This window comes from Macaca mulatta, chromosome 15 (genome assembly GCF_049350105.2).
Source record: "Macaca mulatta isolate MMU2019108-1 chromosome 15, T2T-MMU8v2.0, whole genome shotgun sequence".
Classification (NCBI taxonomy): Eukaryota; Metazoa; Chordata; class Mammalia; order Primates; family Cercopithecidae; genus Macaca; species Macaca mulatta.
The window spans coordinates 119257114-119271355 of record NC_133420.1 but is presented as its reverse complement, the minus strand read 5'-3'; the positions used below and the strand labels follow the sequence as shown (position 1 = coordinate 119271355).

The following is a 14242-nucleotide window of genomic DNA, read 5'->3' as shown; positions in this document are numbered from 1 at the left end:
CAATCCAAGTAGTTTCCAGCCTTTGAACATGGCCAGGACAGCCCAGAAACCAAGTTCCCATTTTTGGGCAAAGAGCTGAAAGAGTTTCCAAAGGTGAATTGCCAGGTCACCTTCCTCCTCCTCTCTCCTCCAGCTGCTTAGAGGAGTAGAAGTTAAAAGCTGGTTGAGTAACTAATATTAAAAAATAATTTGGAGAATCACAAAGATTCTCACACAAGAGGACTTCACATCGCATAGTCCAACTCTGATTTTCTAGATGAAGAAGCCGGAAGCCCATTGAAGCAAAACAGTTTGTTCAAAGTTACTCTGGTCGGGGCAGGCCAAGACAAGAGATTGTACCAGGGGCCATAGGGCATACAGAGGACACCTGACCCAGATTGGGGGTCATTAGAGAAAAGTCTCTGGAGAAAGAAAGCAGTGAGACAGAATCCTAAGGAATTCAACAGAGGGAGCTGACACATGTCCTAAGGAGACGGATTCACAGCCCAGAGCTGGGAAAGCAAGGCAGGGTGCAGGACACAAGCAGCAGCCCCCCACATGTGGCCTGTGGGCAGATGAACCTGCAAGGAGCCGCAGAGTCCGGGGCCCAGGGAGAGATTGGGGTTCGATCCAGAGGACATGGGGAGCCTTAGAGGAGTTCAAGCCAGAACTTTCATTCTCACATTCTGCTCTGCACTCCAGGCAAGGTATGGCATTGTTGCTCCTCCTTCACTCCACCTAGGCTTAGAGTTCTTGACACCAGCTCTAGACCCAGAGGGAGGTCTCCAGAAGAGAGACTGGGATGAGCTCTGGACCCTGAACTGGTCAGTCTCTGTCACTCCTGGGGTCTTCTGTCCCTGTCTGGTGTGCCCTTCCAATGGCTGGGCCTTGAGTGGCCACTCCTGTGGTGTCAGCTTCCAAATGCTGGTTATTTATCACATACATCACACACACCCTCCACACATTGCACACGCACACACCTGATAACCAAGATGAGTGACTAAGGTACCAAGGGCTTATTAAGCTAGCTTTAGGGCACATCTGGAAAAAAAGAAAAATGAGCCACAGACACATCTGTGGCTGTTTTTCCAAAGATGTTTTCAGGAGCCTTAGTATTTATACATTTCCTTAAATTGAGGGATGGCAGACAGAAAGAGGGGCAGATAGGTAGTAAAGCAAATGGTTACATTCCTGTTAGACTTTAGTTAGTGCCCAGTTAATCTGCATTTCACATAAGAAAAGGTGAATGTTTGAAGGGGAAAAAAGGGAGTAAAGGAAGAGTGAATTATGCAGCCATCTCTGGGTAGGAGGAAGGAGTCTTCATTCCAAACCTGGGAAGATAAACTTGTAATTGACATTATCAATATGGAATGAGTAGACTTTAGTTTTAGGAGCTAGACTTAGATTTACACCTAAAATTACAATGGGCATGTCCTTGTTTATGGGAGGCCAGCAAAAAATGTACTCCTGAATGATCTGTGGGGCAGCCCATGGTAGATCCCTGAGGCTTCCTACCTGTCCATGGGGACCTGGCTAGTGCACAATGCTAGAGCTATTCATTTGGAAGCTGGTGTTGCATGGCTCAGCCTCCCTGCTTCAGTTCGGGAGTCGTGGTATTTTTTATTTTCCTTTACACACCATACACACTAGGCACACTATACACACACCATACATACATCACACACACACACACACACACACACACACACACACACACACACGTCCTCAGTCACATACTTGCTCTTTCTCTTCCTCTTTCTTACTATTTCTCTTACCCTCTTCCTACTAGTTTCCTGAGAGCTTCCTCTTCATTACTAAAGGGGGACCCTTACAGAGGGGTAGACTGAGGTTGCTTCTGCTGCCCTCTCTGGCCCCTCTTTCCTGACCAATTCCTGCTCTCTGAGCCCAGCACCTTTGTGAGACTGAGTGCCCAGTGCTGCCATGCTGCCAGCCAAGAGCTGGGGTGAGCAAGGTTCTCTCCTTCTCTTGGCTGAGAATGAATATGCCCAACATCCCAAACCTGCCCTCACCCTGTGCCCTTTATTGACACATAGGGACTCAAAGCCACTTTGTCTCTGGGCACCTTACTCCTACCTGCAGGGAGCTTTTCATAAGCTGATGACCATGCAGTAATACTGGAGTCACTCCCAGCCCAAATCACCACGCAGAGATGCAAGCCAGCCCCTTCTCTCACACAAGGGAAATTTCAACTCATTGAGATACTCAAAATGGATGCCCTGGGCTTATCAAAATTTTGATGCAATATTCAATTTTGTTTAAAAGTCATACATACAGATATGCATGAATATATATACTGTATATATAGATAGGATTAGAAAAAGTTATTGGAAGAACATACACTAAAACACATGTTTGAGCAGTAGTAGATTTACAAGTGATTTTTTAATGCCCTGTTTTATTCGATTTTGGTATAATCAATATGCAACAGTTTTAGAATCAGAAAAGACATGACATAAAAATTGCCCATGAGACTAGAACAAGTAGAAGAAAGAATTTTAGGGCTTGAAGACAAGGCTTTAGGATTAACCCAATCAGAAAAGACAAAGAAAAAAAGAATCAAAATAAATAAAGTCATCAGGAAATATGGAATTTTGTAAAACAGCCAACTCTAAGAATAATTGGTGCTCCTTAGGAAGAAAAGAAGTCTAAAAGTTTGGAAAACTTATTTGAGAGAATAATTGAGGAAAACTTCCCTGGTCTTAGATACTTCCTTGGTCTGAGAGATCTAGATATCCAAATACAAGAAGCTCAAAGAACTCCTGGGAAATGCATTGCAAAAAGATCATCACCAAGGCACATAGTCGTCAGGTTATCTAAAGTCAACATGAAGGAAATAATTTTAAGAGCTGTGAGACAAGAGCATCAGGTAATCTACAAAGGAAAACCTATCAGTCTAACAGCAGATTTCTCAGCATAAGCCTTACAAGCCAGAAGAGACCCAGGACATATCTTTAGCCTTCTTAAACAAAATAATTGTCAGCCAAGAATTGTGTATTCAACAACACTAAGCTTCATAAATGAAGGAGAAATGAATTATTTTTCAGACAAACAAATGCTGAGGGAATTTGCCACTACCAAACCAACACTACAAGAAATGCTGAAAGGAGTTCTAAACCTTGAAACAGAAGCTCAATATAAACTAAGATAGAACCTCCTTAAGGCATAAATTTCAAAGGGCCTATAAAACAATAACACAATGTAAAAACAAAGTATTTAGGCAACAACTAACAAGATAAATAGAACAGTACCTCATATCTCAGCATTAAAGTTGAATGTAAATGGCCTAAATGCTCCACTTAAAAGATACAGAATGGCACAATGGATAAAAAAATCACCAACCAAATATCTGCTGACTTCAAGAGACTCACCTAACACATAAGGATTCATATAAACTTAAGATAAAGGGGCGGAAAGAGATATTTCATGTAAATATAAACTAAAAGCAAGCAAGAGTAGCTATTCTCATATCAGACTAAACAGACTTTAAAGCAACAACAATAAAAAAAAAAGAAAGAAAGACAAATAAGGGCATTATATAATGATAAAAGGATGAGTCCAACAGGAAGATATTACAATCCTAAATTTGTATGCACTCAACACAGGCACTCCCAGATTTATAAGGCAATTACTACTAGACCTAAGAAATAAGATAGACAGCAACACAATAATAGTGGGGGACCTCAATACTCCACTGATAGCATTAGACAGATCATCAAGACAGAGGGTCAATGAAGAAACAATGGACTTAAACTATACCCTAGAACAAATGGACTTAACAGATATTCACAGAACATTCTACCAAACAACTGCAGAATATACATTCTTCTCATCAGCACATGAAACATTCTCCAAGATAGACCATATGATAGACCACAAAACAAGTCTCAATAAATTTAAGAAAGTAGAAATCATATAAAGTATCTTCCCATACCACAGTAGAATAAAATGGGAAATCAACTCCAAAGGGAACCCTCAAAACTATGCAAATACATGGAAATTAAATAATCTGCTCTTAAATAATTTTTTGGTTAACAATCAAATCAAGATGGAAATGTAAAAATTACTTGAAATAAATTATAATGTGAGACAACTTACCAAAACCTATGGGATACAGCAAAAGTGGTACTAAGAAAACGGTTCATAGCATTCAATGCTGACATCAAAACATCTGAAAGAGCACAAATAGACAATCTAAGGTTATACCGCAAGGAACTACAGAAACAGCAACAAACTAAACCCAAACCCAGGAGAAAAAAGAAAAAGCAAAGATAAGAGCAGAACTAAATGAAATTGAAAGAAAACAATAACAACTACAAAAACAACACAACGGCTGGGTGCAGTGGCTCATGCCTGTAATCTCAACACTTTGGGAGGCCACAGCAGTCAGATCACTTGAGCTCAGAAGTTTGAGAAGAGCTTGGCCAGCATGGTGAAACTCGTCTCCAAAAGAATATAAAATAATTTTGTATTTTTTTGTAAAAATACAAAAATTATCCAGGCATGGTGGTGCACACCTGTCATCTTAGCTACTTGGGAGGCTGAGACAGGAGAATCACTTGAACCAGGGAGGCAGACACTGCAGTGAGTCAAGGTCATGCCACTGCACTCCAGCCTGTGTGACAGAAGGAGACTCAGTCTCACAAAAAGAAAAAAAATACAAAAGAGAAATGAAACAAAAAGCTGTTTCTTTGTAAAGATAAACAAAATTGATAGACCATTAGCAAGATGAACCAAGAAAGGAAGAGAAAAGATACAAATAAGCTCAATTAGAAAGAAACTGGAGATATTACAACCAATACCACAGAAATACAAAAGATCATTCAAGGGTACTATGAACAGCTTTATGCACACAAACTGCAAAATCTAGAGAAAATGGATAAATTCCTGGAAATATGCAACCTTCCTAGATTAAGTCAGGAATAAATAGAAATGCTGAACAGACCAATAACCAGCAGCAATATTGAACTGGTAATTTTTTAAATGCCAACAACAAAAAAAGTTCAGGACCAGATGGATTCACAGCTGAATTCTGTCAGACATTCAAAGAATAATTGGTACCAATTCTACTGAAACTATTCCAAAAGATAAAGAGAATCCTCCCTAAATCATTTTATGAAGCCAGTATCACTCTAATACCAAAACTAGGAAAAAAAATAAAATAAAATAACAAAAAAAGAAAACTACAGACCAATATCCCTGATAAATATAGACATAAAAATCATCCACAAAATACTAGCTAACTGAATCCAACAGCATATCAAACAGATAATACATCATGATCAAGTGGGTTTCATACCAGAGATGCAGGGATGGTTTAACATACACAAGTCAATAAATGTGATACATCACATGAACAGAAATTTTTTTAAAAACCATATGATCATCTCAATATGCAGAGAAAGCATTTGATGAAATCCAGTAATGCTTTATGATTAAAAAAAAAAAAACCCTCAACAAAATAGACATAGAAGTGACTTACCTCAAAGTAATAAAAGCCATATATGACAAACCCACAGCCAACATTATACTGAATGGGGAAGAGTTGAAAGCATTCCCCTGAGAACGAGAACAAGACAAGAATGCCCACTTTCACCCCTTATATTCAACATAATACTGGAAGTCCTAACCAGAGCAATCAGACAAGAGAAAGAAATAAAGGGCATCCAAATTGGAAAAGAGAAAGTCAACCTGTTGCTGTTTATTGATGATATGATTGTATACCTAGAAAACCCTAAAGACTCACCCTGAACGTTCTTTAGATTTGATAAATGAATTCAATGAAGTCTCAAAATACAAAAATCAGTGTACACAAATCAATAGCACTGCTATACACCAACAATGATCATGCTGAGAGTCAAATCAAGAAATCAATCTCTTTTACAACAGCTGCCAAAAAAAAGTAAAGTATGTAGAAATGTACTTAACCAAGGAGGTGAAAGATCTCTACAAGGAAAACTACAAAACACTGCTGAAATAAATCATTGAGGACACAAATGGAAACAATCCCATGCTCATGGATAGAAAGAATCAATATTGTGAAAATGACCATATTGCCAAAAGCAATCTACACATTCAATGCAGTTCCCATCAAAATGCCATTGTCATTCTTCATGGAACTAGAAAACAATACTAAAATTCATATGGAACAAGAAAAGAACCTGCATAACCAAAGCATTACTAAGCAAAAGGAAAAAATCTGGAGACATCACATTACCCAATGTCAAATTATACCACAAAGCTATAGTTACCTAAACAGCAAGGTACTGGTATAAAAATAGGCACGTCAGTCAATGGAACAAAACAGAGAATCTATAAATAAAGCCAAATACTTAGAGCTAGCTGATCTTCCACAAGCATACAAAAACATAAATTGGGGAAAGACACCCTGTTCAACAAATGGCACTAGAAAAAACTGGCAAGCCACATGTAGAAGAATGAAACTGAATCCCCATCTCTCACCTTATACAAAAATCAACTCAAGATGGATCAAAAACGTAAATCTAAACCAGAAATTATAAAAATTATACAAGATAACATTGGAAAAATTCTTTTAGACAATGGCTTAGGCAAATAATTCATGACTAAGACCCCAAAAGCAAATATGACAAACTCAAAAATGAATAGACGGAACCTAATTAGACTTAAAACCTTTAGCACAGCAAAGGAAATAATCAACAGAGTAAACAGACAACCCACAGAGTGAGATAAAATATTCATTAACTATGCATCCAACAAAGGATTAATATCCAGAATCTACAAAGAACTCAAATCGGTAAGGAAAAAACAATCCCATTAAAAAATGGGCAAAAGACATGAATAGACAATTCTCAAAATAAGATATACAAACAGCCAACAAACAAACATATGAAAAAGTGCTCAACCAGGAAGAAATTGAGTCCCTGAACAGACTAATAATGAGCTCTGAAATTAAATCAGCAATAGATAGTTTACCAGCCAAACAAAAACAAAAACAAAAACAAAAACCCGGGACCTAATGAATTCATAGCCAAATTCTACCAGATGTACGAAGAAGAGCTGGTACCGTTCCTACAGAAACGATTCCAAAAAATTGAGGAGAAACTTCTCCCCAACTCATTCTATGAGGCCAGCATCATCTTGATACCTTGAACATTGATGCAGTGTTCATCAAATCAGCAATATCTCAACAAAATACTTGCAAACTGGATCCAGTAGCACATCAAAAAGTTAATCCAGTCTAGGCACAGTGGCTCATGCCTGTAATCCCAGCACTTTAGGAGGCCAAGGCAGAGGGATTGCCTGAGCTCAGGAGTTTGAAATTAACCTAGGCAACATGGCGAAACCCTGTCTCTACTAAAAATACAAAAAAATAGCTGGGCGTGGGCCGGGCGCGGTGGCTCAAGCCTGTAATCCCAGCACTTTGGGAGGCCGAGACGGGTGGATCACGAGGTCAGGAGATCGAGACCATCCTGGCTAACACAGTGAAACCCCGTCTCTACTAAAAATACAAAAAAAAAAAAAAAAAAAAAAAAAAAAAAAAACTAGCCAGGCGAGGTGGCGGGCGCCTGTAGTCCCAGCTACTCCGGAGGCTGAGGCAGGAGAATGGCGTGAACCCGGGAGGCGGAGCTTGCAGTGAGCTGAGATCCGGCCACTGCACTTCAGCCTGTGCGACAGAGCGAGACTCCGTCTCAAAAAAAAAAAAATAGCTGGGCGTGGTCAGGGGCCCCTCTAATCCCAGTTACTCAGGAGGCTGAGGCAGGAGAATTGCTTGAACCTGGGAGGCAGAGGTTGCAGTGAGCCGAGATCATGCCACCGCACTCCAGCCTGGGTGACAGAGCAAGATTCTGTCTCCAAAAAAAAAAAAAAAGTTAATCCACCATGATCAAGTAAGCTTCATCCCCAGGATGAGAGGTTGGTTCAACACACTCAAAACAATAAATGTGATTCATCACATAAACAGAACTAAAGACAAAAACCATATGATTATCTCAATAGATGCAGAAGAAAAGGCTTTTGACAAAATTCAACACCCCTTCATGTTAAAAACACTCAATGAACTAGGTATTGAAGGAAGATACCACAAAATAGTAAGAGCCGTCAATTACAAACCCACAGCGAACATTATATTGAAAGGGCAAAAGTTGGAAGCATTCCCCTTGAAAAGTGGCACAAGACAAGGATGCCTCTCTCACCACTTCTATTCAACATAGTATTGGAAGTCCTAGCCAGAGCAATCAGGCAAGGGAAAGAAATCAAGGGCATAAAATAGGAAAAGAGGAAGTCAAACTACCTCTGTTTGCAAACGACATGATTTTATACCTAGAAAACCCCACAGTCTCAGCCCAAAAGTACCTCCAGCTGATAAACAACCTCAGCAAAGTTGCAGGATACAAAATCAATACAAAAATCACCAGCATTCCTATACACCAACAACAGCCTAATCAGAAAAGCCATCCCATTCATAACTGCCACAAAAAGAATAAAATACCTAGGAATACAGCTAACCAGGGAGGTGAAAGATCTCTACAATGGGAATTACAAAACATTGCTCAAAGAAATCAGAGAAGATACAAACAAATGGAAAAACGTTCCATGCTCATGGATAGGAAGAATCAATATCATTAAAATGGCTATACTGCCCAAAGCAATTTATAGATTCAATGCTATTCCTATCAAACTACCAATTACATTCTTCACAGAACTGGAAAAAAACTATTTTAAATTCACATGAAACCAAAAAGAAGCCCAAATAGTCAACGCAATAATAAGCAAGAAGAACAAAGCTAGAGGCATCACATCACCTGACTTCAAACTATATTACAAGGCTACAGTAACCAGAATAGCATAGTACAGGTGCAAATGCAGGCAAATAAACCAATGGAACAGAATAGAGAGCCCAAAAATAAGATCACATATCTACGACCATCTGATCTTTGACAAAACTGACAAAAACAATCAATGGGGGAAGGACTCCCTATTCAATAAATGGTGCTGGGATAACTGGCTAGCCACATGCAGAAGATTGATACTGGACCCCGACATCATATACAAAAATTAACTCAACATGAATTAAAGACTTAAGTAAAACCCAAAACCATAAAAACCCTGGAAAACAACCTAGGCAATACCATCCTAGACACAGGAAAATTGACAAATGTTATCTAATTAAACTTAAGCGCTCCTGAACAGCAAAAGAAATTATCAACAGAGTAAACAGACAACCTACAGAATGGGACAAAATATTTGCAAAGAAAGCATCTGACAAAGTCTAATATCCAGCATCTATAAGGAACCTAAACAAATTTACAAGAGAAAAACAACCCCATTAAAAAGTGGGCAAAGGACATGAACAGACACTTCTCAAAAGAAGACATACATGCAGCCAACAAGCATATTTTAAAAAGCTCGACATCACTGATCATTAGAGAAATGCAAATCAAAACCACAATGATATACCATCTCACACCAGTCTGAATGGCCACTATTAAAAAGTCAAAAAATAACACAGGCTGGTGAGGTTGCAGAGAAGGGAACACTTGCAGACTGTTAGTGAAAGTGTAAATTAGTTCAACCATTGTGGAAGGCATTATGGCAATTCCTCAAAGAGCTAAAAGCAGAACTATAACTCAACCCAGCAATCCCATTACTGAGTGTATATACCCAGAGGAATATAAATCATTCTACCATAAAGACAGATGTATACAAATGTTCATTGCAGCACTATTCACAATAGCAAAGTCATGGAATCAACCTAAATGTCCATCAGTGACAGACTGGTTAAAGAAAATGTGGTACATATACACCACGAAATACTATGCAGTCATAAAAAAGAATGAGACTATGTCTTTTGTGGGAACATGGATGGAGCGGGAGGCTCTTATCCTTAGCAAACTAACGCAGAAACAGAAAACTAAATACTGCATACTCTCACTTACAAGTGGGAGCTAAATGATAAGAACTTATGAACACAAAGAAGGAAATAACAGACACTGGGGTCTGCTCGAAGAGGGAGCATGAGAGGAGGGAGAGGAGCAGAAAGATAACTATTGGGTACTTGGCTTAATACCTGGATGAGGAAATAATATGTAAAACAAACCCCCATGACACATGTTTGCCTATGTAGCAAACCTTCACATGTACCCTCAAACCTAAAATAAAAGTTTAAAAAATAATAATAAATTGTAAAATAGTCATAAAATAAAACACCAAAAGAAGAGCATAACTTAACTACTGCTAATTGCAGCAACTTGAATGAATGTCATGAACATATTAAATAAAAATACTCGACAGTAAATAAAAAAGAAAAATTACTCAACACCACTAATCATCTGGGAAATGATTATTTAAACCACCTTACTCCTGCAATAATTGCCATAAGTAAAAAGTCAAAAATGTGGTGAAAAGGGAAAATTTTACACTACTGCTGGAAATGTAGATTAATACAACCACTCTGGAAAACAGTATGGAGATTATTTAAAGAACTAAAAGCATAGCTATCATTCGATCCAGCAATCCCACTACTGGGTATCTACCCAAAGGAAAAGAAGTCACTATATGAAAAAGACACTTGCACACACATGGTTATAGCAACAAAATGTGCAATTGCAAAGATATGGAACCAACCTAAATGCCCATGGACAAACAAGTAGTTGAAGAAAGTGTATATACATAGCATGGAATGCTTCTCAGCCATACAAAGGAATGAAATAATGTCTCTTGCAGCAACTTAGATGGAGCTGGAGGCCATTATTCTAAGTGAAGTAACTCAGGAATGGAAAACCAAATATCATATTTGCTGCTTATAAGTGGGAGCTAAGCTATGAGGACTCAAAGACACAAAAATGGTATAATGGACTTTGAGGACTCAGCAGGGAAGGCTGGAAGGGGGTACGGGATAAAAGACTACATACTGGGTACATCGTACACTGCTCAGGTGACAGGTGCCCTAAAATCTCAGAAAACACCACCAAATAACTTATCCTTGTAACCAAGAACCACCTGTACCCCAAAAACTATTGAAATAAAATTGTTTTTAATGCCTCATCGTTTTAATTTAACTTGAAAGAAAATCATGTTGCGTTTTTAAAGTTTATTTTCAGGAAAACATTGACCATGACTTTATCTTCATTCCATGAAGGTTCAATGAGAGGGTAATGATTATAAAAATAGTGGCTATGTCCAGATAATATCTGGATGATTGGTATCCCAAGCTGGTACTTTTCCAAAATATTTCTGAAAACTGGGCTAAGGCCCACGACTTGGTGAAAACAAAAAAATGTTGATCTTTTAGGGACTTTGATTCCAAATAAGGGCTTTGATTTATAATAAGGATATTATAAAAATTTATATTATCTTGAACAGCAGTTAGCTGCTCAATGAATATGTTCATGTTTTCTAGGAGAAAAGAGTTTTGCCTTATAATCATCTTTAAAACAAATACTTCTTGAAAGAAACCTGCAAAAATATTTTGAGTCACATGGAAACCTCAATGATAAACATGCAAACGGTACAATAATGTGGTTTACATTCTGCTGGTAAACGTGCTAGGGATCAGCCAAGGGCATTGAAAATGTGTAAATATTCACAATGAGCTCACTCCTCCCACCCAGGAAAATTCTTGGTCCACTGTCTACAACTTCAGGAAATGCATGGAAACTGATTCCTGAGGCTGGTGAAACGGCTTCTAAGGTCAACCTCTTCTGAGTCCATACACATAACTCCAGAGCATGTTCCTTAACAGCAAATGGGCTCTGGGGTCTGCAGACAGATGCTTGCACCAGTGACATTCTCTGTTTCTTCTCTCTTCCTGTCCCTGTTCTTTCTCTAGCCCTGTCTTTTTCCAATTATTTTGTCTCTTACTATTAGTATCTACAGAGACAAAATACTGTTGTGATTTTCTTGCAATCATAGGGACAAATACCTGAATTAGTCAAATAATGGAGCCATTAGCATATTGCTTGGAGTTATATTGTCCAGACCATTGCCTCGTGAATTCACTTGTGGATAGCCGTAGGCTTTATAGCTCAGAGGTTTAGAACCACAACTTCCAAGTTGTAGTTTTTTCCCCAGTGCTTCACCAAAATTAGAGAACAATGCATTTTTCTCCAGTAAAGTGGTTCTCAAAGTATGGTCCAGGGACTCCGGGGGTCTCCAAGATCCTTTCAAGGGATTCATGAAGTCAAAACTATTTTCATGATAACACTAAGACATTATTTGTCTCATCCTCTTATGAGTCTAGAATGGAATTTTCCAGAGGCTACATGATGAGTGACATCACGACAGGCTGAGTGCAGAGCCAGCTATGAGAATCCAGCTGCCTTCTATTAAGGTAGGCATTAAAGATATTTTAAAAATGTAAAACAATGCCATTCATCTCCCTAAATAGCCTTTATTTTGGAAAATGTAGTTATTTTTATAAAAAGATTTTATTTATATTAACATGTAATGGTTTATATTCTTATTTTTAAATAAATAAGTTAATTTTTAGATTTGTTTTAATTTCTAAAACAATAAATATCAATAGCTATGATCCACTTAAACAAAAGCTATTTGGGATCCTCAATTATGTTTAAGAATGTCAAAGAGGAATGACAGAAAAATTGATTACTGCTTTTCTAGTACAATTTAAAACAAACAACTTTATTAAATTGGCTTATTTTATTTTGGCCTTGTCTGATAGAATCTCTTTGGGGCTAGATATGGCAGCTTTGTAAGGTGTCCACTTGGCCAGGCTGAACCACATTTCCACAGTTGCCTTTCTCATGTGTTTCTGGCCAGAGGGAGCCAAAGAAAGACTCTAGTGCAGTATTTGAAGCACAGACATGAAGCAGCCACCATCTTGTAACTCACCTTACCATATCTGCTTCCAAGAAATAGCCACTTCAAGTCATTCACATGCCTTTGGTATTCACCCCTCATCTGCGGATGCACCTCCTTGGCGCGAGGCACAGCCAGGCCTCCTGCTGCTCCACCTTCCCCCCAGTCCTCCTTCAGGTTCTCTGACTGCTGGGCCAGCTGTGTGTGATGAAAGACCTGGCTTCTCCAGGACATGCAGACCATCAAGGGCAGAGGGAACACAATAAAGGGTCTGCATTTCTATCTGTTCTCCCGGGCTCCAGCTGATGCATTTCATCTCCTTCTTGCTCTCCCCATTTCATATTCATCTTATTTTCCAGGTACCCTTTCTGTGGGTACCTTCAAGCTCTAGCACCAAATATGAAGGTGACTGCTCTCACCAGCTCCCACCCCTACCTGAGGTCAAATCTCTGAATGGCATATAACACACTAGAGCAATTAAGAGGATCTAACTAATGGTAGGGAAGGAAAAATGTGTGTACAGAGGCAGGAAGTCATGGACACAGTTATATTGAAAGATACAATGACCTCCTCCTCCTTATTGTTATATTATCATGCCTTTCCACACTTGGGCTTCTGAGATTGTTATGCTGAAAGTCTGCCCTAACTACAGGGTCACACATAGAACTGTGTCCACAAAGAGGCAGATTGATTGCAGGATGGTTTCATGGGCATATATTTATCTCCAAATTCATCAGATTGTATACATTAATTAAATACAGTTTTTTGTGTTACAATTATACCTCAATAAAATGAGAGCTTTTTTCAAAAAAGAGGGGAAGAAGGCTGGGCTCATTTGAAACAATGGCTCAGGTTGTCACACCTGGAAGCACATTTGTTATCAGGCCAAGGAAGTTGGAAAAAAGACCTTCATGGCATCATTCTGGCCATCTGTGTAAGACAAATAGCCAGCCTCCTAGCTGGGGATAAATGGCAAGTGTGCCTACATACATTCTGCTTCCCTGTCATTCTTCCCTTTAATTTCACTTCGTTTTTCAAGTATTTGTTGAATTTCATGCCCTCTATGTGACCAGCACTGGGTTGGATTCCATGGGCAAATACATGTATTTTCGTACTCGGGGAATTCATTAGTTACCTATTGCTGCATAACAAATTACCCCCAAAACTTAGCAACTTAAAGCAACAATTCTCTATTAACTCACAAAGTTCCTGACAGTCAAAAATCTTGGAGTGGTTTATCTGGGTCTTTCTGACTCAGGCTCTCTTATGAGGTTTCAGTCAAGTTGTTGGCCAGGACTGCAGTTATCTGAAGGTTTGACTAGGGCTGGAAGATCTGCTTCCAGGAAATAGCCACTTCAAGTCATTCACATGCCATTGGCAAGAGGCCTCAGTTTCTCATTATGTAGACTCCTCCATAGGTGATACGGTTGAGATGTGCTTGCCCTCC

General features: G+C 38.9%; 1 long non-coding RNA gene across 1 annotated transcript in view; it reads left to right on the top strand.

Moving 5' to 3' along the window:
* LOC100426206 (uncharacterized) overlaps window positions 1-13368 on the top strand; it is a 31543-nt gene extending 18175 nt beyond the window's left edge. The window contains exons 3-4 of the long non-coding RNA XR_003723062.2: window positions 12218-12307; window positions 13155-13368. This is a non-coding gene — a long non-coding RNA (uncharacterized LOC100426206). The remainder of the gene's footprint in view (window positions 1-12217; window positions 12308-13154) is intronic.
* The last annotated feature ends 874 nt before the right edge of the window (window positions 13369-14242 follow it).